This window comes from Falco cherrug, chromosome 7 (assembly GCF_023634085.1).
Source record: "Falco cherrug isolate bFalChe1 chromosome 7, bFalChe1.pri, whole genome shotgun sequence".
NCBI classification, from domain to species: Eukaryota; Metazoa; Chordata; class Aves; order Falconiformes; family Falconidae; genus Falco; species Falco cherrug.
Window position 1 is genome coordinate 51,231,650 of NC_073703.1, and position 9,402 is coordinate 51,241,051.

Here is a 9,402-nt window from a genome sequence, read left to right on the forward strand (position 1 = left end):
TTTTACAAGAGGCAATGTTTACCTCACATATGATTATTTTTCATGTGGCCAGCTGTGTATAACTGCTAAGTCGTTCTAAATTAAACTGACTGTTCCCCGCACCCCAATTTGCAGAAGAGATGCATTATATCTCTTAGTTAAAGAGCACATTCACAACATTTGCATTCTTGCCCTTGGCAGGCACAAAGCTGTTGGCAGTTTGAGGTAAGTCATTACACTTAAGATGCAAGAGATACTTCAGCAATACAAGAATGGAAAACGTCAGTTCAACTGCTCAGGTATGTAAGCACTGACTTACATACTGAAAAATTGAGATTTAATGATGCCAGCAATCAGCACATAATGACTAACTTCTGTTAAAATAACAGTGATGAGCACCCTTTGCAACATTTAATTACTGCTTATTATCATACCTTTGTTTTACTGGAGATGTGCTTTAAATTACCAACAAATTTGAAAGTCTTTACTGCATCAACACTACATATACAAGTGATTAAATCTGGAATATACACCACACTGTCACATGTTCATACCCAATTCTAATGCTGCTGTTTGGAGACAGAATAACCTCTTGTTCTCAAATGTTATCTGGCATATTAATTAACCTTCAATTTTTTTCTGGCTGAAAAGAGAAGTAAAATAGTACAAGTTTAAATTTTAAAGAAGCCCTGACAGTTTTAACACATGGTAAAAAAAACCACCTATGTAGCTCTGCAGATCTGCTGGCTTTGCCTAAATAGGGACACAATTGTACAATAAGGCACGAATTAACTTACAACTCTCTAATTATTCCATAAAGCAGAAGCATCTGTGGCAGGCAGTGCTCCAGAGTACCACAACCATTCATATCACTGCACAGACCTGCCCTAAAAACCCATAGAACTAAAAATCCTAAAAAGGCCTTTTAAATTTCAAATTAATGGCATGTTTTAAGACTATATTAGCATTTTCCTTTTGTTAATATAAACAAAGGCATCCTAATAAAGATTCTCCTACCATCTCTCTGTATGACAATGCAATAAACAATACTAGATTTGGGACATCATAGGAATTTCCAGAGTTATGTCAAGTACAAGTCAATGACTACCCTGCAAGATGCTGCTGAACTCAATGGGGGGAAGGTTAAAAAACCCTGACTTTGTCAGCACTGCCTTCTTCAAAGACTGCAAAAGAAGGGCAAAAAGAAGGGAAGGAGCGAAGAAAAAGAAACATCCAAGGAAAGGACAAACTATGTAAATAGCCTTTACACATAAGTATCTCCCTTCTTTTCTCACTTCTTAATGTTTGCTTTAGCAAAAGCTGCGGGAAAGCATCAGGTTTCACTCTATTCCAGTTGCTGTATAATCGATACAAGTGCAGTCTATTGAACTATTTTATTCTGATTCACACAACAAGCTGCTAAACACATTTGCAAAATAGACTCTGAGTGCCAGTATCATGTCATTCATAAAGATAGGTTTATTTTCAAAGCATGAGAAAATTGAACTATAACTTTCTTCTGCACTATTATACAGCCCTTCTGCATGGACTGAAAGCATAAAATCTGACCAGCCCTTCCAATTTGAAAAGAAAATACAGTGGTGGAAGTCTCAACCACCGCCAATAGAGGCCAGGAAGACGCACCAAGATTTATTTGGTGGGGTCTAGTTCTATCTGACTTGACATATGCAATATTCCCAAAATAGTATCAAACGTTGTTAGTTTTTAAAATGTTGTAAATGAAGAGAAAAGGTTCGTCCACAAAAAGAAGAGATCTTTAAATAGTTCAGAGGTAAGAACTGTAACTACTTTTGTGTAATAGTAACGCTCTTAAGCCTGCAGAGTTTGAGTTTCATCATCCATTGTCTCTTTTTTGTTTTTAAAGATGCAGGCAAACTCCTGTTACACTTCAGAAACATGAAACACAAACAAAAGTCTGATTTTCACCAGTTTCTTCAGCAAGAGCAAATTTGTGCTCTGGCCCTGTCAAAATCCAAACATTCAAGATGTAAGCATTTGCTCTTACATAGGCCTCTTGAAGGAAAAAAAATATGCACACATACATACACCTTTCTTGCATGCCCACAAATAAAGGAAATTGGGTTTCCTGCTGCAGGTTTGCAACCTGAGAACCAACAGCAGGAAGCCATGATAAGCTGACACCAGCGGTAGTGCTGCTACCCAAGCAGAAGACATGAAATGGGCTGCATACCAAAGTAAAACTGTTTCCCATTAGTTTAAAAAAAAAAAATATCACTACAAGGATGGTCTTGATTTTTAGAAGTAGTTTAACCTATATCTGCATTGGCATTTCAAACAGTAGTGCCCTTTGAGATGGCCCTCCAGCTACCACCAGCCAGCAGCCTGCAGAGACCAGACCAGGTTAACCCAGGAGTCCAGCCTCCTCCTCCCAGCAGGGCTGACTTCCACATTGCGTCAAACTGCTTAGGGCTTTGTCCTGCCAAGCCTGCGAAGTCTCCAAGGATGGAGATTCACTAGTGACTCTGGGGTGGTCTGTTCAATGTTCAGCCACCCTCATAATGATTTATTTCAATTTTTGTAGTCATCTTGCTGTGCATAAACTGGACTTCTCCTCGAGGAAACCAACCTAAAAATCTGTCCCCAGAAGCTCACCAAATGTGGCCCAACCCTTAATGGTCATGACAGTACAAACTGATGAACCACACCTGTGTTGGGGCCATCCAACTTCAGAGATCAGACTAGGTTCTGTCTTAAGTAAAATTACTAAAATACTAAGTATTGATCTGGGAGACTCACCACCCGCACCTTCAGCCAGAGATCTACTTCTGCTCTGCCAAATTACCTGCTACTGTAAGACTGAGTGACAAAGCCACACACAAAAACAGCAATTTGGAAATCAGATGAAGGAGCACTCTTTGACCAAAAAGGAGAAAAAAAGCTATAAACCAGAGAATTACAATCTCACTTGCAAAACACCAATCGTCAAGAATCTGCACCAAATACTTCATATGACAGTATGAAGCACAGCTATGATTTTGAGTATGAGGTATGCTTATTATAAGGCCAAAAAATCCACACAATATGAAAATAAAATTCAGCCATTTCAAAAAGTCCCAAAAGCAATGTAAAAATGTTCTTGGGGCTAGGCGACTTTTGGTCACATTGAAAAATGTATGTCTTTAACAAGTATTTGTTAACTCTTTAGAAAAGCTGTCTATTACCACCAACAAGGAAACCCAAGATATCCATCAGAGCTGCTGACATGAACTGGCATACAGAAAGTTCTGCTACTACAGCAGTTGTTTTACAGACATTATCTGCCACTAATAAAAAAAGTTCTGTATTAATCCTACTTCACATCACATCAACATACAATAAGCTTGCCATTTGAATTCAAAGGTCAAAAAATTTATTTTACAACACCATCAGTGAAATCCACTGTGACTCAAGAAATTCAGAGAACAGAGCCATGCTACAAAAGCAGCCCTTGGCACCTCCTGGAACCCCACGATCCACCACAGAGACAGGCAGCAAGGCATGCTACAGAGTGAAGGAAGATGCTTGGCAATTTCCCCCACCTGGAAAAGAAAGTATTAATAGTCACAAAATACTACCAGTCAAGTATATTAAACATAGCTAAGTCTCCCAAGGAGACTTAACAGACATCTTTTCTCCAGGTTATGCTCAACTTCTGACCTGTGCTTTCTAGCACCCTGAAATAAGAGCCTGTCTTCTGCTGATTTGGGCTAGTTTAGGTTTAGCTGTAACACCATCAATTAGGAAAAAGAAGATATATTTCAAGGTTAGCTTGAAATGTTTTCACTAAGCTAATGCACAAGTTCAACATCAGCATGTTTCTCTCATAGTTGCAGCAAAAACCAGTCTCTCCAAGGTCTAAATGAGTAATTTGAGGTTAAAAAAAAATTACCTCAAAAGGTAAACAAACAACAAAAATTGAAACTGAAAAAAACACCACCAAAAATAAAAACTGAAGGTAAACCATAAGGAATCACGATGAACAACCCAACTTAAACTATATGCCAGTAGTTTATTTAAATTTTTAGAATTTATCAAATAAAACTTGGTCTTCAAAAAGCATTCTACTAATCTTTAGTAATATCCACCTGAAGAAAGCATTCCTCCCTTCCTACAGAGCCTGAGACTGAAGGCAAAAGACTCTTCCTTCTGTGTCATCTTTTTAAATAACCCACATTCAGAAAAGTTCTATACAGTCTTACATTTTTCAGGAACTTGATCTCCCTCTTCAAAACAGACATCTATCCACTGTGCATGGAACAAAAGCTACTACTATTGCAGCATCTGACATGAGATTAAGTAGTATGAGAAGATGAAGCCACAATTATTTTTCATCGCACTAATCAAACAGGGGTTTGCAAGAGAGGATCCACTTACAGACTCAGACCTTTGAAACAACACAGGAATACTCAGTTAGCAATCATACAATTTTCTAGCTATCAAGATTATGGAAAGTGTTATGTCGCCACATTCAAATGAAATGCTCTTTAAAACATCCTGCCATAAAGAAAACAAAGACTTGTAAATGCTTATTCTCACTTAACACTTAACATAAAAGACATGTGGCAGAATCTAAATCAAACAACCCACCCAGCAAACTGGTGCCACAGAATTAAAAAATAAAAGACTGAGACAATGACATAATTCAGCTTTACATATGCAAAGACAGACATCTAAAACCATTTTATCTGCTGATTCATGTTCAAAAACAGTTAAATAACCAAGCAATTCTACGTCTCTGCAACTCCTCAAGGGTTTTCCAAAGTTCAGAGTGCAAAACTACTATCAAAGTTAACATGGAAACTGCTACAGCAACTGTGTTAGCCTTGCCCTGCCAGCTGGGTAAGGATTAGAAATCAGAATTACTCAAAAGCACATTATTGTCACTCAGCCTCACCAATGGCCATATTCTGTAGGTTTACAACTCTGCCTTCAGTTAACCATTGCTGGTAAGGTTCCAATCCCAGAAAACATTGATTGCCTTTCATTAAATAGAGAATATCTCAACTCTGACAGACCCATAAAACCCTACTTTATAAGCCTCCAGCTTGAGAGTCCTCATTCAAATGTTAAACTGAACTCAGTGAAATAAAAAGCTTAGACTACTTAAAAGTTGCTGTTTAGAGGGATATAATTGAAAGCAAGTCACTGAAGTCACATCCCCTGGAAAAATAAAACACAGAACAATATAACATTTTTTCCCCGCCTGGTTCACAGCAAGATACTTAACATACAATTAATTTTACATGCCAAATCAACAAAAGTCTAACCTAGCAGATTTTAGAAGATACACATTTCCACTGACAAAAAAAATAAGTAACTGCACTTACTATTGCTATATTTGTCATAGCTTACTAACAAGAAGTTTTTATTTTAATTTTAACTTTAAGAAATTGGGTGTCAGAATAAATGAATAAAATAAAAATTTAAAAAATGGATAAGGAAGTAAAGCAATGATATAAAAAGATATTAACAGATAATTAAATCATGTCTTATTGACTTTTCAAATATTTTAAGGAGCTGCTGAAGAATAAAAGGAATCTGCCTGAAACTAAGAAAGCCAAGGAAACAACAGACCAAAATTGTTTGCCAACTAGCCAACACACAGAGTCAATGAAATAAATCTAAACCTCTGAAAATGTCCACATTAGGGAAACCAACTTGTGTGACTGAAATTTTGATGAAGGCAGCAGCTCTGCTTCTTTACCCCAGTAGGGTATCCAGGATTTCTAACCAGTAGCAGCAAGAACTCAATAGCTTGCAGCAACCCCCTCACTGAAGGGATTAAACTGCTGATATGGAGAAAACTGTTCCTTTTTTTTTTTCCTCTACAATAGACATGCTATAGGACAAAACAGGCAGAGGAACAGCAAAGAAATTCAGTTAAGCCTCAACCCCTTCTCTTACTAGCTCACCTATCATTTTCCCAACGTTATTTCCAAAATGATGCTATTTAACTGGAAGAACGTGACATTACTAAAATTCAAAATAACTAGTAGGAGTATTTTATGTTCCTACAACAAAGTTTTGTTCTCCTATCTTAGAAATAAAAAAAAAAATCTGTTCATAGCAGCAGAATTAATAATTCTGAAATAGGCATTTCAAAGTATTAATTTGAGACATTTACAAAACCAAGAGGACAGAAATAGCTATGTATGAACAAAACGATCGAAGCAGCAGCAGAATGCTTATAAGCATAATGAAAAAAAAATCTCCTTGAAAACCTAGGGGTTTTCAATCAATCAACCAATCATATATTTCATTATAGCAAAAATAATTATGAACGTCACGTCCCTATATCAAGTTTTTACTCCCAACTTTCACATTTCTGTGTCGGTGCCTACCTCTACACCTGCTAGCCTTTTAAATCAAGCAACTTTCTGCAGCCCTACAGTAGTTGGAGTTGACATCCCATTTTGCTTCTGACTTTATGATCTAGGAGGTTCTACGAACCACAACTGAAAGTATGTCTATCCCAAGTAGCAATGTTAAACCTAAGCATTTTATTAGCATCAGTAATACCTTCTTAATATGCTGTTGAGCAACTGAGTGCACATCCTTTAATCAACCAGCCATAAATAGTTAAAAAAGGGGGTGGAGGGGGGGAATCTTCTGTCCCTACTTATCCATCAATAAAGAGGAGACATAGTATTTACATAAAGCGTTCAACCATGAAACGTTTCTTTGTAGCTTTACCTAAATAGAACACATGTGTTTTTTTAACTGAGGAAAAAACAAATCTGAAGTTCCCACACTGTTTCTGGATTAATAACTGGTATGGCATCTGATGGCCTAAGGCATAAAAGCCTTGACAGTGAAGCACAACCCACAGATCTCTCTACGATTACAACTGCCACAAACTTCTGACTTAGTACTTTCACCTGTATCTCCCACCACTTCAGCTGAAGTGGAACGGAGGCCAGCCCAGCAATGCCTTCCAAATAAATAACCACCAAAATTTCCACCAGAGAAAATGCAGATGCTTATTATGCAGTTAGTACTTGCAGTGACAACAGGCAAAAAGTGGGGCAGAAAGACTTTCTCTTTTACAAAACTGGCTTATGCCGTAAATTAAGGGAAGCTAATGCATAATTCCCATAGGTAGCAAGCAAAAAAAAACCCGCTCAAAACTCCATTATGAAAGGACTGCTTTCTAAAGAAAACACCAATCTTGGTTCATCCATACAGATCTGGAACCTAATGAAACTTGACACCTTTACTCTGAAAACAAATTTGCATTGTATTATCAACTATGGCTCTGTGCTCACGGATACACTTCATTCCAGCAGCACGCAGTAACGGGTTTGTTAAAGCAGCATCACTAAGATCTTTTTTTTAAGAGCGATTTTGCAGGAAAATTTTTTAAAGCAATTTTGTAAGCAGTTATAAAAACAAAAAAAAAAGACCCTGTACTCTCCTTTGGGTAAAAACATGCCTCCTCCATCTAGAGCATACAGATGTTGTGGCCAAGGTTATACAAGGAGATTTTCATTAAGTTGAGCAATTCCCATTTTGTATCACTGCTTTACCAGGCACAAATGGGTGAATTCCTCATTGAACCAACTGAAGCTGCATCACAGTTATTCAGTGCAAACAGTACAGTTATTTTTAAATATAAGCACGAGCACATTAACATGAAGATTTCGTGCAATATAAAATGGGGGAAGAGCAAACAAACTCAGCTTAGGAAGGTCATCCCCTTCTCATCTACCTTTCCTTGCTTCTCCATCTCCTCCTCCCTCCCCATAAGATCCAGCTTAAGGCATTCCCTGTTTTTTCCACTTTTCCAAGATCCCAGTGAAGAAACCAACCATCCGCAAATATTCTGCTCCTCCACCCCCTCTCACGAGCCGGGCATTCAGAACATCCCCACCGGCGCTGCCTCCAAATTACTTAACTGTTACCATCGCTGTGGTCTCAGCGCCGGCTCAGAACACAACCAGCGCGACTACACCCTCGCTGACTATAAAAAGTCAAGAAAGAAAAAAAAAAAAAAAAAAGAGCTTAAGTGCAACTTACAGCGCCCAACAAGAAACAAGTTGTTTATTGAGCCTTGAAGGCGAGCAGCGCGCCGCTCCCGGGCCCGCGGGGAGCGCGCCCCCCGCCGCACGGCGCCCTCCGCCTCCGCAGGGACGGGCAGCGCGGGGAGCCGCCACCGCCGCCGAGCGGCACTGCGCCCGCGGAGCGGGCCGCGCCGCCGCCACTCACCGCCGCCTCCGTCCGCCCTCCCGCCGGGCGCCGGCCGCGCCGCTCCCGCTCGGAGCTGCCTTTCCTGAGGAGAAAGAGATACAAATCCGGAGAATAGCACCCGGCTCGGCTTGCTCCGGGGGCGCCCATGCCCGACCCGCCCCGGGACTGCCGGCCGGGCGGGAGACCACCCCGGGCTGCGGCTCGGCGGACTCCCGCCGCCCCGGGGGCGCACGGAGCGGACGTCCCCCGCCCGGCGGAGGAGTGCGGCTGCGGCGGCGGAGGGGCTCTGCGGGCCACTTTCGCCCGGGCCCCCAGCCTCGCCTCTGCCGACCCCGGCGCGGCGGCGGCGGCTGCCGGGCAGGGGGCCGCGCAGCCCCGGGGCTGGGGGCCGCTCTCCTCACGCACACCCACCCACGCCCCCTCGGTCAGCGGCGCGGCAGCTCCCCGCGTCTGGCTCCGCGGCAGGAAGGAGGGGGACGGCCCGCAGCCCGCCCCGGCACTCCCGCTCGCAACTCACCCAACAAAGTTGCCGCGGCGGCTGCCGGCGGCTCCGCTCGCCTCAGCTGGGCTGGGCTCTGCGCGGCGCTCCCCGCCCGCGCCCGGGATGAGCTCACCCCGCCGCCCGCTCCGCTCCGCCCGCCGCCGCCGCCGCAGCTCTCGCGAGAGGGGCTGCCCCACCGCCCGCGCTCCCGCGGCAAGGGGCGGGGGCGAGCGGCCCAGCGCGCGTTCCTATAGCAACGGCCAAGCGCCGGGCCTAGTAGGAGGCCGAGGCCTGCACCGAGCTCGTTCCGCTCCAGCCACCACCGCGCCGGGCACGGCCGCCCCGCCCCTCCCCGGCCCTCCCGCGGCGCGCGAGTTTCGAGGCGGGAGCCCAGGGGCGGCGGCACTGCCGCGGGGGGCGGCGGGGCTTCGCTCGGGGAACCCCCCACTGGCTCAAGGCGGCCCGGGGCCAAGGCCATGTGTGAGGAGGCTCCTTGGGGCATGCCCAAGGGCGCCTTAGTGTTGCACCTCTCAACTTTTTGCATAAAAATGCTCATTTTTCTTTTTTTTGCTGACACACAGGCAAAACCTTCCGGTACTATACAAATGTTATACACATTGAGCTCTTTTGCTGCCATTCAAATTAAATTGAATGCTCTCTCTAGATATCCTTCACAGATAACAAATTAGCAACAGGGGCAGGCGCATGAAAAATACTGAGCATACATCAACATC

General features: G+C 42.9%; 1 protein-coding gene across 12 annotated transcripts in view; it reads right to left on the minus strand.

The window, feature by feature from the left end:
• SIPA1L1 (signal induced proliferation associated 1 like 1) overlaps window positions 1-8,815 on the minus strand; it is a 220,904-nt gene extending 212,089 nt beyond the window's left edge. For 7 of the 12 annotated variants that reach the window (XM_055715533.1, XM_055715524.1, XM_055715527.1 and 4 more), the window contains exons 1-2: window positions 8,705-8,815; window positions 8,017-8,269 (exon numbers count right to left, since the gene is read on the minus strand). The gene's annotated coding sequence lies outside the window, so the exon portion shown is untranslated. The remainder of the gene's footprint in view (window positions 1-8,016; window positions 8,270-8,704) is intronic. The other 5 variants (XM_055715526.1, XM_055715528.1, XM_055715522.1 and 2 more) reach the window with 2 other exon arrangements.
• Between the last annotated feature and the right edge of the window lie 587 nt (window positions 8,816-9,402).